Raw genomic sequence first — 13,896 nt, forward strand, 5'->3', positions numbered from 1 at the left:
TCCACAGACAGACAAAACTAAAAATAAAATAAACACAACAATGAAAACTCATAAATACCACAATTAAAGTAGCCATAGCCTGCAATAATAAATTACCCTGGAGAGAACAAACACAGAAATAATATTCTGGCAAGTAAGAATTCTCTGTGCGCACACAAAGAGTTTAAAGGGTCAACTTTTGCTCTCATTTATACCAGTGTCAAGCCAGAATAATACTACTGACTTCTCTGGAGTTCATTTGGATTTACACTGATGTAAATGATAACAGAATCTAACCCACGCGCTTCAGAGGGGAGAAAGAATTTCATTTCAACTGCTGGGTAAAGGAGGAAAAGCTGTGCTAAACTGGGGGACTCAGGATCACAACTATCCAATGCAAAGGCCGACACAAGAGCCTAACAGACTGTGGTTGTGACAAGGAAAGTCAAGCTACAGACCAGATTTGATAAAATACAAGCTGTTGGCAATTTTTTTCCCTCCCCAAGATCTTCTCCAACGTATATATTGACAGCAGGAGATTTATCCACTTGTTGATAGTCAATGACAACTCTTTTCAATACTAAATTAGTAGTTCCAAGGAGATGGTTGCAGATATAACTCTGTGCCCTGATAGAAGGATTCTACAATCAATGAAGGAAAGTTTAAAATCAATGCACCTGCTAATTTTTTTTTTTGTATGGGAGCAATTATTTTTTGTCAATAACAAAATACAAAAGGAGGGAATTCCAATAATACAGGAGTTAAAGTATCTACAAATGCCTGACAAATTCTGCAAAAATCTCTGATAAATAATCCTACTTTATAAGTGGTGTGCCCTGTGTAGGAGGAGGCAGCATGTCTGAAACGTTAACAGCAGAACTTGGTTTGGGCGGGCGGGGGAGGGACGGGGGGGGAAGAGGGGTGTTAAAGAGATTCCAGCACATTTTGTCCCAGTCTTCCTTTTCTGGTTATAATCTGAAAATCTATTTTCCAAATGTGGAATAAATCATACTGGATAATATTTGATTTGCTGCTAGTTTGTCTATAGGTTATGGCAGGTCCACAGAAAAACAAAAGTTTTATTGAAGGGAAAAAAAAAATTAATTAAGACAGTATTTGTCATTCCAAAAATTAAGGAACAGGTAGAGGACATGTTTAATACAATATTTATGTCTATCTTTGACAGCAGTTAAGGAGAGAGAGAGAGAGAAAAAGAGCGTGTGCACATGGTTAAAGCAACTGTCCCAAATACAAGGCACCCTATTAATTCAGAACATCAGAATTACTCATATTAACAAGTAAGTGGGAGTAATTAATGTAGTATTTAATATTCAGTTATGTGTAGGTGTTAGAGCAATAGAAAATACATGAGGAGTGGATAGTATCTCAGGAGGAAGAGTGGATGGTGCAGTCACAAGCAAAGTATTATTTGTATTACAGTGGTACTACACTGCACAGCTGAGATTGGGGCATCCTTGAGTTAGGCGCAGTACAAACATGTACTCAGAGACATTCTCCCTGCCCTTAAAAGCTTGCAATCTGAACAGCCAAGATAGCCAAACAGTGAGAGAGGAAAGGGAGGCACAGAGAGAAATTTGCCCATGGTCACACACTCAGTCAGTGGCAGAGACAGGAATAAAACCCATGTTCTCCTCAGTCCCAATGCACTGGCCAAACCACTAGAACATACTGCCTCTCCAAGCAACTGTCATAATCTAAGATTTCTAGGTGTGGGAGGGGGTTGTGTGGGGACAGGCTGTGGCACTGCTGGCTTTGGTGGCTTTTACTTGCCTGGGCTCTGTAAGCTGGCTGCTGCACTTTAGAACTAGCCTGTCAAAAGCCCAGAGCGCAGATTTCATTCTGCTCGATTGTCACCCACTGTTCTGACAGCCATCTGTCTGGTGTCCTTCCCAGAACAGAAAACTGGAATTACATTTCTGCATTCTGGCTCTGACAGCAAAGCGGGGGCCCAGGTCAAAGCCAGAATTCTTCCTGGGCTTTTGTAGTACAGCAGCAATTCTGACACCTATTCCAGGGGAGCAGTGTGTCGTTCCACTGTGGTGGGTATAGGGGTTTGTGCAGAGCAGCCAGGGCATGGAGCTGAGGGAGCAGTAAGGGGATATGGGAAGGAGGGCAATGGGGAAAGAAGTGAGGGCAGCAGGCAGTTCTGAGGCTAGTACAGAAGGAAGGCAGTGTGGGGGGGGGGCATGGGAAGTGCTGGGGAGGAGAGTAGGATTTTCAGTGGGAAGGAGAGGGGAGTTGCACATTGGTGATCAAAATGGAGAACAAAGAGAGGGGAGCAGCAGAGAAAACAGAGATGTGGGGGCACCTCCTTGGTTGTGCAGGAAGAGAGCCCCACAGAAGTGCATCAGCTCCAGCTCACGCCCGTGGGACTCCCCTCCAGGACCAGTCCTAAGAGGTCTGCTAGCTGGAGAAGCCAGGGAAACACCCCATCCCTCAGTTCTCTGAGTCTTTGGGGGTGAATCACAGTCACTTGGTATTCCTGTTTAAATAAAAAGAATGGGCCTACTTCATCCCAGCTGTAAGGCCATCAGTTTCTGGGCTGGGTTAGGCTCAGCGTTTCCAGGATAAGCCATGGAATGGATGCAGTAGATTTTGTCTGAGAAGTAAAATTTAAAAATAACAAAGAGAACCTTTAAAATGAGACCAAATAAAAGTCCTGTAGAAGCTAAATCACCACTTAAGAATTTGAGCCAAAAAAAAATGGGTGGATTCTCCTCATCTGTCAGAGATTTAATAGCAGATACTATAGTGAGGTCTTGTATTTCATTATTTCTGAAAAATATAGGATAGTACATTGGCTCAAAGATTATGAAGCATTATAAATAATTAAGATTCTGCTAACACTGACAAAAAAGGAGAATATAGTTTGTGATGCAGTATTGTGAGGCTTTCTTGGGGTGCCTAGGACTGTGAGTCACCTTATCTCTTGCCCGTCTCCAGCAGAGGAAGACCTGTTTATGCTTAACTGGGTGTCAGCTCCATTTTTTTAGAGCTCAAACAATCTCTTCAGGGGTATGCCAACCCTTTCAGATTGATAAATGGCACACGCTCCTCCATGAGTCCCTTTGAAGAGTTCCCTTGTAGTGTTCAGCCCCTTATCCATTGAACACTCACTGTTGAACCAGGTTTGCTGTCCCCAAGGGAACAGTACACACCAGACTACATGATTCAACACAGGATAAATTCTTGTATAACACCACAGCACTGAGTTATGTTTATAGTGAAAACAACCATATGTTTATTATCAAAGATTAAGATTTCAGAGATAGTGAGTAAGGATAACAGAAACAGAAAGGTTACAAAATCATAACATGCTTTCTAGAGGTTAAAGGCTAACCTTCTGTCTAAGTACACACCTCACCCAAAGGTCCTTTACAATACTTCCACCCAGGGCAGGGATCCTGTTTTCCTGAATGTCATCAATTACAATTGTGTCTGATTACTTCCTCGGGTTCAGGATAGAGGGGTGTCTTTACCTTCCTCTTATATTCCCAAAGTTCATTGTCTGCTCTCAGAGACAGGGCAAGCCCCAGAGGTTCATTCCCTGGGGTGCTCCCTTCCTGTTGACTCTGTATGTAAATAAGGTTTCCATTGTGTAAGCTTATGGAGCTTACTTCACATATTGATAGAGATACACACCTTACCTCCTGTTTGGAGGAAACCAGTTTTTCAGTTTGGTTGGTGACAGACTTCAAAACATATTTTCAGTATGTATACACAACTCTTTAAACATGTTGGAATGATTATGAGGATCAGAATCACACAAGTACCTAGACAGAGGTCAAGATTTTTTAAAGGGTGTCTAAATATAAGAAGTATTTAAATAAAGGCCAAATCCAAAGCCGACTGAAGTCAATAGGAGTCTTTCCATTGACTTCAGTGGGCTTTGGATCAGGCTTTGCATGACCTAATTTTGGGAAATCCAAAGCACACAAGTGCTCCCATTGACTTCAATGACACGCAGAGGGGCTTAAAAATGGACTGAGAAGCCTAAACTTCGGCCGTTGTTTTTTCAAGTCTTGGTCTGAATGTCTGATTCAAAGTATTCAAAATATAATTAATGCTAAATTATCTTAACAATTTGTGAGCTAAGTTTTGGTAACTCACATATCAACTCCTACATTAAAAGGTGACGCTTTTGATGGGCTTTTCTACCAATTTGAGTATCTCCCATTAACGTGTTCATGCTAATGAGATCTAAACAGCAGGAGGGGAGCACCATTTCTTTATTAGACATACATGGTTGCCTTCATTTGATGTGACTTCTTCTGACATCTTTTTAGATTCCATTTACAGCTCTTCCTATGTCAAAGTTTAATAGTGAACCTATTCTAGTTTCAGGAATAAATTATCCATTCATCACACTCCAACACATTGGGCAGAAATTTCACACACTAAAAAGCCTGTAAGCAGCTCCCTGTGGAAGTTAATTATCACACTTTATAATTTTGTTTTTAGCAGCAGAGTACAGTAGAAAGCCCCACTGGGACAGATTCTGATCTCAGCAACCTCAGTGTAAATCCAAGTATTTCCAGTGAAGTCAGTGGAGTTGCTTCAATTTTTTGCCAGAACAGTGATTTCAGAATCCGATCCATTAAATTATACTTCACAGGCTTTTTATGTGCTGTTTGCAAATGAGGGACCATTTTCAAAGTAACCGCTTTCCTACCGGTTCATACAAAACAGCATTTTTCCATGCCCAGCTCGGTATGTCGGGATAGAGACAGCACTTGTTGTATGCCAATGAGCCCCATTTACACCAGATCAGGAGCAAAGAGTTAAACAGGTGAATGAGAGAGGAGCCAGGCCCAAGGATTCTACCTTTCACTTAAACCGCCAGTTAGTAGCAGACACCTGCCAAAATCAATCATCATGATTACAAGGAAATATAAGAGTTGGTAGTGGGCATGTATTTTACATTAGTCTCCGTCTGCCCATAGAACTGGCATTATGAGGAAGGACAGAGTTATGGTTACGACTGGGCCAGCTGGTGGCCCGGGCCTGGGGTTAGGGTTCTGATCTGAAACACTCTGGAAAAGAGAATATGTATTTCAACAGAATGCAGAGTTTAATATTCACACCTTTTTAAAGCTATGATGCTTTGCCTTCCCCTAAGCTATTGCAAATGCTGCTTTAGTGCAACACCTCATAGACATACGGGTTTGCAATGTATATCACCAAGTATACCTCATTATAATATGCTGGGGTTGCTTTTCAAGAGCAATTGAAATAAATTGGCATCAAGAGCTCAGTGCATTCTTTTTGCTGCTATCAAAGTTTTAATTGGTTACCTATGTAAAATCAACTGTTTAAATCTCCAGGAGGTTTTTGGGGGGACAAGGATTAATTCTATCTCTGGCTAAATGTAGGGATACCTTGTCAGTAAGGTCAATTACTTTGATCAGCTTAAGCTCCAGGCAGCAGAGCCCTCTGAAAGTGTGTTCTCATACGGATTTCACTAACATGGAGAGAAAAATCTTGAAAAAGTCAACCTTAAAGACTCAGAAACCACAAGTCAAATAAAAAGAGGCCAACATTTACCATTTTTTAAAGATCTCAATTTTTGAATGCTTGGTGCTGGAAATATTCAGACTGCATGGCTGGCTGAGGGGAACACAGGGGAGGGAGCAGAAGGGACGGAAACACAGCCTTGAAAGGACAGGATGAGGTTTGCAGGAGAAGGTGGCTGCTATCTAGACATTCTTAACTTTGCAAAAGTGGATCTGCATTCATTCCAATGAGGCTTAAGGAGCTCCGCATGGCATGTGCCTTCCTCAGCTGCATGGGAGATGTAGTCCCACTCAGGTTCAGAGCTCTGCTCTGTGGAGGCTCAGGCGCTTTCATGACATATGCCTCCTCTGGCAAGCAACTCCCTCCAGTTTAAGAGATGAGTAATCACATACCATTGCTGCATTACACTGCAAAACTCAGTGCAGCTCTGCTGTGTAAATTGAGAGCCTTGCTACACTGTATGAGTCTTGCCTAGAAGTCCCAAGAATGAAAGTTGGGAATCCCTGCATGTTATCAAAGAGTGGTAGGTTATCAGCAAGTGCCTGCTGTTGCTGTTATTATTTAATTATATTTCAGTTGTGCCTACAGGCTACAAACAGGGCAACTTCTTGCCAACAGTTCTGACAGAAAATAATTTCAAAAATAAAGGAAAACAGTTGGTCCTGACCTACCCACCCATGTAATTAGAAACCAGTTCATGTTTGGGGAAAAACATAAGTTTAAATTACATGGGGGGAATGGGGAGAAGCAGTTTGTGAAATCAAATTAGCTTTGTGAATCCAGAATTTATTTTGAAAATTCCATGAGGTTTGTCCATTCCTTATTGAAAAGAACAGTGCCACCTTCAAAAGGAAGGGAAATTTTTAAATGCATTTGATAGATTTCACAGAGCACTGAAAGCAAATCCACCAAATTTAAAAAACTGTAAAGAGATTCCAAACAGGACTCAATCTATTAAGAATGTAATATCTTCAGCGACGTAGAGATGGATAGGATTTTGCTTCTACAGACACTTGTGGAGAACTACATGCTGTACTATTTGCATGTTGATTTAAACAAAAAAAGTTGCTGACAACGTGCAGCTAACGCCACGTGACAGTGAAAGTATTCTTCTCCTTTATTAGTTGTATTATGAAATTGCCTAGGAGCCCCAATCATAGGCCAGCACCCCATTGTGCTAGCTGCTTTACACACACCAAACAAAGGGAGTGCCCCAAAGAGCTTTCAATCAGAGGCTATGGGTGCACTACAGAGCTTACAGCAGATGCTCTAAGCCCACAGGAGAGAACTCTCCCATTGACTTAATTACTCCAGCCCCCATGAGTGGCAGTAGCTCTATCAGTGGCATAAACTCTCCCGCCGACATAGTGCTGTCCACACTCGTGCTTAGGTCAGTGTAAATTATGTCACTCAGAGGGGTGGCTTATTACACCCCTGAGTGACATAACTTATACCGACATAAGCCGTAGTGTGTACATAGCCTAGGTAAATTAAAGAAAGTAAATGAGATGGCATCAGAATATTAAGAAATGACCCTACAGAGGACTCAGTCCTACAAGGTACAGAATGCTGTCAACTGCCATTGACTTCAGCAGCATGTAAGAGCGCTTAGTGCCTTATAGGATGAAGGCAGACTGATCATACCCAGCCCCTGTTCCATGGACTTCATTAGCTTCACTTAAATTCCTGAACAACTCAAGGTGTCACTTTTAACCCATAAAGCATTTTGAGTCATGGCGATGTTACAGATTGCTTCTCTTTCACCCGATCTGAGGAGCTTGACTTGACTGTCCTTAGATTGGGTGTTGGCTGAGGATTTTACTCGGTCCTCCAAGATTTCTCACAGGATGTTCTTACTCACGAGCCCTTGTCTCTGGCACACACATCTCCCCTTGTTCCAACACAGAGCGAGGGCCTATCATTCACATCAGCTTCTTCTGCAGGGATGAACTGAAGGAGGAAGAACTTTTTATAAAAAGGGAGGGTGGGTTCTGTTCGAATATTATCAACATTTTTGTCAGTGTAGATGAGTTACGCTGTTTGTTTTTTAACTGTATTGTAAGTACATCTAGTGATTTATGAGAGGCAATGTCATAAATCAATGAAATACATATAGGAGGGTAAATCAGGAGGCAAGCCACATCTTACAGTTATTAGGGAATGTTCTTTATCACATGTTAATTGGGCAAAGAGCTAGTATCAAACCTGAATTCACCTTGCCTTGGGAACACATTTCCATGTTTTGGTTTGGTCTTTCCCCTGAGATTTATATTTATTAATGACCCCATAGCTATGAAATTCTTGGGTGAAGGTAAATAAGGCAATAAATCAATATTTTTTGCAGTCATCTGCTGTGCAAATGTAATTGTGTATTTTTATTACAATAGTAGTCAAGCTTGGCTGGACTAATGATTTTCTTTGTTTCTTATGAATACCTGGAACATAACATCCTTTGTTTACCCTCAGCAGACAAAGTGAGAGAGTAAAAATCCAAAGAAATCCAACAATACTACTCCTCTTTATAGTAAAATGAAGCATGTCATTTTTTTTAACAACTTAAAAAGGACCATCATCTTCTGTCCAGTTGGACAGAGCAATGAAGGTTCTGGGTCTTTTGTCTATTGGAAAGTTAGATATATAAACAATAAACAGCTAATCTCTGACCTTCTGGACCTTTTATAATTCTCTAATTCGTCCCATTTTGTACCAATCAATATGTGACAAGCCCCTAATAGGAAACCCTGCTAATCACTGAAAATGACCTGCACCACCAAAAATACTACAGCACTGAATATGCATGTGAGTGCAAATGTTAATTCATGCAGTGTTCATGTTACGTTGCTCTGATTATCTACTGGAGGCATCTATTCAAGACATGCTGTCAATCCTGCAGATTGGGTTCAGCAGAGTGAAACCAAATTGCGTGCCTTTTCAGCTAATTGGAAAAAAGAATCTGCCATGACATGCCTTTCAAATTGGTCCAACAAAAAAACAAAACAAAACAAAAACACCCAAAGTTTGGCCAGCATGCCCCAGAGCCTATTTCCAGCCACAGCAGATGGAAGGAGAACGAGACGAACACTGTAAACAGTGCTGATTTTTGTTTGTCATACAAGGGGACAGCTCTTCAGAAAAATTGCTCTCTTGCACTAATGAAAATTTGAATGAACGGTTTCCAAGTAACCTTTTGGAGTTGGTATTCACAAATGTAATCTAGTGACTGATGTTACTGCTGTCACAGAAAAGCCCTCAAAACATCAGAGCAGTATCATATACCAAGTCCTGGTAAAGGCTCCAAGAACTTCTGCAACAGGAGGGGAAAGCAGAGAAACAAGAAGAGGGAAAACCATGTTATTGGTCAAATAATAAAGGGAAGAGGCAAAACTATAATCTTAAACAACTGAACAGAAGCAGGAGTCCTGACAAGAATTGAAACTGGGGATGTCATGTCAGTGTCTGCCTTCTTTATCCCTTTCTTTCATCCTATAGTCAATTGTTTTTCTTTTTTGCAGCTGTAAGGACAGCTCAGGTCATGGTCCCTCTGCTGGACACTCACCAAGTTGCTGTGTTTGGATCCCAACACTGGCTGTGTTTTTAAGCTCCCCTTTGGTCACGGTTGGTTCTAGGCCAGCGGTGCTAGGGTTGCCAACTTTCTATTTGCAGAAAACCAAACACCCCTGCCCCAGCCCTTCCCCAAGGCCCCCTCCCTCTGTCACTCACTCTCCTGCACCCTGGTTCACTTGCTCATTTTCACCAAGCTGAGGCTGGGGTATGGGAGGTGAGGCTGGAGATGAGGGGTTTGGTGTGCAGGAGGGGACTCTGAGATGGTGGGTGGGGTTGAGGGGTTCAGAGTGTGGGAGGCGGCTCCAGGCTGGGGCAGGGGCATGGGAGGGCATGTGGGCTCTGGGGTGGGTCAGAGATGAGGGGTTTGGGATGCAGCTCCAGGCTGAGGGGTGGGGCAGGAGAACAGGAGGGGATGTGGGCTCCGGGCAGCACTTACCTTAGGCGGCTCCGTGAAGCGGGCGGCATATCCCTCTGTGCAGCTCCTAGGCACAGGGGCAGCCAGCTGGCTCTGCACACTGCCCCTGCCTGCAGGCGCCATCCCCGCAGCTCCCATTGGCCACAGTTCCTGGCCAATATGAACTGTGGAGCCAGCGCTTGAGGTGGAGACAGTGTGCGGAGCCCTGTGGCCGCCCCTGTGCCTAGGAGCTGCCCAGAGGGACATGCTGCTCGCTTCCCTGGAGCCGGGCACGAAGCCTGCCCTACTGTGGGTGGCCAACCAGACTTTTAGCAGCCCAGTCAGCAGTGCTGACTGGAGCTGCCAGGGTCCCTTTACAACCGCAAGTTACGGTCAAGAACTGGAAGCCTGGCAACCCTAAGTGGTGCCCAAACTTCTCCTGTTGCATTCCCCCTTACCAGTAATGGAATCTATCCATGCCACCCCCTTTTACTGCACCATTGGCTCAGCAGAGGAGCTGACAGCAGAGCTGGGGTTGAAAGAGGAGCTGGGGCTAGAGGCAGAGCTGGGCTTGGGACAGAGGGGTAATGAGGGCAGAGCTGGGCTGGGGACAGGCCAGAGCAAAGGGCAGAGTACAGCTGGGGCTGGAGGTGAAGTGGGGCTGGGTCATGCTCCCTGGCTCTCATGGGGGCTGGCCCAGGCCCTACCACATGCCCCCTTGAATGTTCCTCCTCACCCCCCTCAGAGGGCATACCCCACAGTTTGGGGATCACTGCTCTAGGCATTCTCGCTGGGCATAGACTCTGTCTGGCACAGCTTCATGGAAGTGCAACCCCACAGTGCATCTGCTCAGGTCCCAAGACTAGTTCTTAACACCCCCTCTCCCCCACAAGATTCCCCAGTAGCTTAAGCACTCTCTTCCCAGAGCTCCATTCTTGTGGGTACTCTGGTTTATAGCTTACCCTTCAAGAACATGCAGTAGTTGAAGCAAACATCACAGACGTTGCAGAGGGATTTCTAAACCAATCACTCTTTACTTTAGACAGTACAAAAGATATACAGATCCATGCAAAATAAAATACATCATTCCTTGCCTCAGTTTCCTCACCTCTCTTGTTCTTTCATTGCATTTGATCAGAGTCTTCTGGGAGTCAAGGATCCTTCCTTTCCTTCTCCTCCTGCATAGCCTTGCCTGTTGGTTTTGGTCTCTTCTCTAAAATGGCTGATGAGAGACCCTTCCTTTTATAGACTTCCAGTCCCCTCTTCAGGTGACCTCCCTGGTCACCCACTCTGTTGCTAAGTCACCACCCACCTGGAGTCCAGATTTGAAAAGCTGGTTTGCCCTTAGCATTAGCCAACACTTTGTCCATTTGAATGGATGAGCAACATGACCCTCCACAGTTATCCAGTTGCTAGGTGCAAGAATTTCTTCAAACACTTTCTGTGTGTTTCAGCTCAATATGGAGGCTACAGCACCAATGTCTTATCATCAAAACAATACTCAGAAAACAAAATGGAGGTTGTATTGATGTAAGTAAATACACAGAGTTCTTAATATCAAACAGAATCATAAGTTGTACATAGACAGGTCCCCCAAACCATCTCATCAGCTTACACAGTCGAATACATCATAGATATTTCTCCTTGACATTTTTTAAAAAATCCTTGAGAATTTAAAAGGGATGAAAAAATAGGATTTTTAAAAAGTGTAATACGTTTCTATAGAAATTACTCTGGAAACCTATGGAATTTAATCAAAAATTATCTCCTTTGTTAAGATTTTTCAGCCATCCTACAGAAATTTTTATTAAATACAATAAAATGGTCCAAAAACAAATGTTGCTTCTTAACAGGATAAGCACAATGTCCATTAGTGGTTGCAGAATTAGGCCACCTTTCTACGCTTTGAAGTGTTTTACCTGCACATTTTATTACACCAACAGCAAATATGCTACATTTGTGCTACATCGTAAGACTGCCTGGAGCACAAATATTTAACCGTCTCATGTGTAACGCTGGATGACACAGCAAAAAGTAGCCATAAATTATGGACTGATTAAAAGCACACTGAAAGCTGTACTTTGGCTCAAGCTAAACTTAAATGGCAATCCCAACCAGTAATATGGATTGGCACCATGAAGCCAGCAAAAAGGATAGAAGAAGGAAAAATAGTTAAAATATAGTTAGAAAAACTAGAGAAAAAAGACAGATGAATACTAAATCTTATCCAGAGAGGTAAATCAAAGCCTGCTTAAATAGTCAGGAAAAAATATAGAAATACAATACCTGAATTTAAACAAGGTCATTTATAAGAGAATAGCTGTAGTATATTTTCAACCTCCTACAGTAGGAAAATTCATGAATAATATCAGGGGTATTTACATGATCCACTTTTCTCCTGGACAGTGTTTGCCTAATGTAATGAGATCTAGATTGCTCCAATAAAACACACATTTTAGAGTGTAAAACTTGAATCTGACCATGCATGTTTTTTTAAAAAGCAAACTAGCAGCATTTATGCATAGAATACTTAATGTTAATATTGACAATCAACTGCATTAATATTGCAGGCTATTGGGAGTCAATTAGCAATGCTCCCAAGTTAACAGCATTACAGGCCACACACATTATAGGAATACCTTCTGTATAACTTATTCTTTGAGGTTTGTTTTTTATTCAGGTCAAGGCCTTGACATTCTAACTTAATTTGAACAATTCTAATCTTATTTTGTGTGGCAAACAGTGCGTGAGAGCAGGTAGTACTGATGGAAGATGGATTAGCTTTATTCATTGAAACCCAAGTTAAAATTACTTCTGTCTCTCTCTCTATGTGTGTAGATACATATTACACACACACTTATATAGCTATTTATGCACACACACACATATAGATGCAACCCACCATTATCTCAAGCCTTAAAAGCTGACTGAATTATATTTACAGATGCAAAAAGTAAATAATACTAGCTGAAAAACTTTCATCCTTTTGTTATCCTTCAACACTGCATAAGTTATACAAAGCAGCTGTCCCTAACAACAAAGTATAAATATCTGTTGCACTATGAGAGTAAAACCAGAGTATTTTAACTAAAAACATGCCCATCTATGGCACAAATGAGAGTTCTCTTCTTTGAAACTCAAAGTCAGGAGCTTGTTAATTGTGCAGGTGTTGGATTTATTCCTCATTTCCCTCCCCAAATTCATGTCTTAAAACCTCCATGGTTTCAAGCACTATTTGAGTATTTATGGCAGTCCATTTGTGTACTCACCTGTTTGGGAGTTTTATCAGCTTGTGGGGATTCAATGAATGCCAATTTTCTTTCTTCTGAAGAGAAGGCAGCACCTTACATTAACTGACCTGCAGCAGATATAGCTAGCACCTGACTGAGCTTGAATCCCTAGGCATGCTGGGGAACACAGTCCTAAACTGATAGTTACATGATAGGAAACAAGCACTTTGATCGTGTGAGTGAGAATTTTGGGAAACTGTCTCCCTTTCAAAGGACAGGGCAGATGCTCAGCTCTTGTGTTCCGTTGAAATCAGTGGAGCTCTGCTAATTCAGGCCAGCTGAGGCTCAATCAATGGACCTTTGACAATTTTCACCAGCTGAGGATCTGCTCCAGGGTTTGGCTGCCCTTTCACCATTCCAGTTGCTTTAGGAAGGAGGGGACTCGTGTTGCTTATCATGTAAATGAGATTTGGGCTTGTCTACTTTTCAAGCACTGATGTGATACCATCTTCTTTTGTAACAAAAACTATAGAAGACTTGTTTATATTTACATCAGCCAGAATGTTCTCAACATCATTTGTTAGGAAACACTCATCCTACCCTATCTGCCAACCATACTGGAAATATGGGCCTTGGAGTACAGTGGGTCTATAGGGAAGGAGTAGTGGGTAGAGTACCTTCTGACACAGAAAAGAGATCATGTTTAAAGTGTGCAGAATCAGAACTATGGGGGAGAACAGCGATGAAGTCTTGAAGCCTAACATTTGTGTTGACATCCCTTAATGAAGTGGGTTTATGAGACAAATGTATTTATTACAGATCATGGGGAACAGCTACAGGAGTGGAAATGAGAGAGTTGACAAGTCTGTACGCAAAACACAATGGTTTCTCTGATCGTCCAGGGAAATGGAGGACTTAAACTGACTCAAGAGTCACACGTGACAATTTTGCTACACAGCTCAGCTATACAGAAGCTTGCAGAAGCGCTACCTGTGATGCTTCGAGGTTCACCCAGACAAGGTGTTGTATCAGTGCCTGCCCTGACAACCGTGGGCTGTGTCTGTTCCAGGCAGCTTTGGCTTAGAGCCCTCAAGCCAGCACCCTGTTTACAGAACCATGACCTCACTCTGGCTTCCAGCAGCCTGGTTACTCCGTATAGAGTAACAGCCCTTTTGGCTCTGAGTTTCCCCAAAA

At 42.5% G+C, this 13,896-nt stretch overlaps 1 long non-coding RNA gene across 1 annotated transcript in view; it reads right to left on the bottom strand.

The window, feature by feature from the left end:
• LOC141984025 (uncharacterized) overlaps positions 1–12,918 on the bottom strand; it is a 208,828-nt gene extending 195,910 nt beyond the window's left edge. Inside the window, exon 1 of the long non-coding RNA XR_012638617.1 lies at positions 12,742–12,918. This is a non-coding gene — a long non-coding RNA (uncharacterized LOC141984025). The remainder of the gene's footprint in view (positions 1–12,741) is intronic.
• Positions 12,919–13,896: the final 978 nt, after the last annotated feature.

The sequence above is a fragment of the Natator depressus genome, chromosome 1 (genome assembly GCF_965152275.1).
Source record: "Natator depressus isolate rNatDep1 chromosome 1, rNatDep2.hap1, whole genome shotgun sequence".
Classification (NCBI taxonomy): Eukaryota; Metazoa; Chordata; order Testudines; family Cheloniidae; genus Natator; species Natator depressus.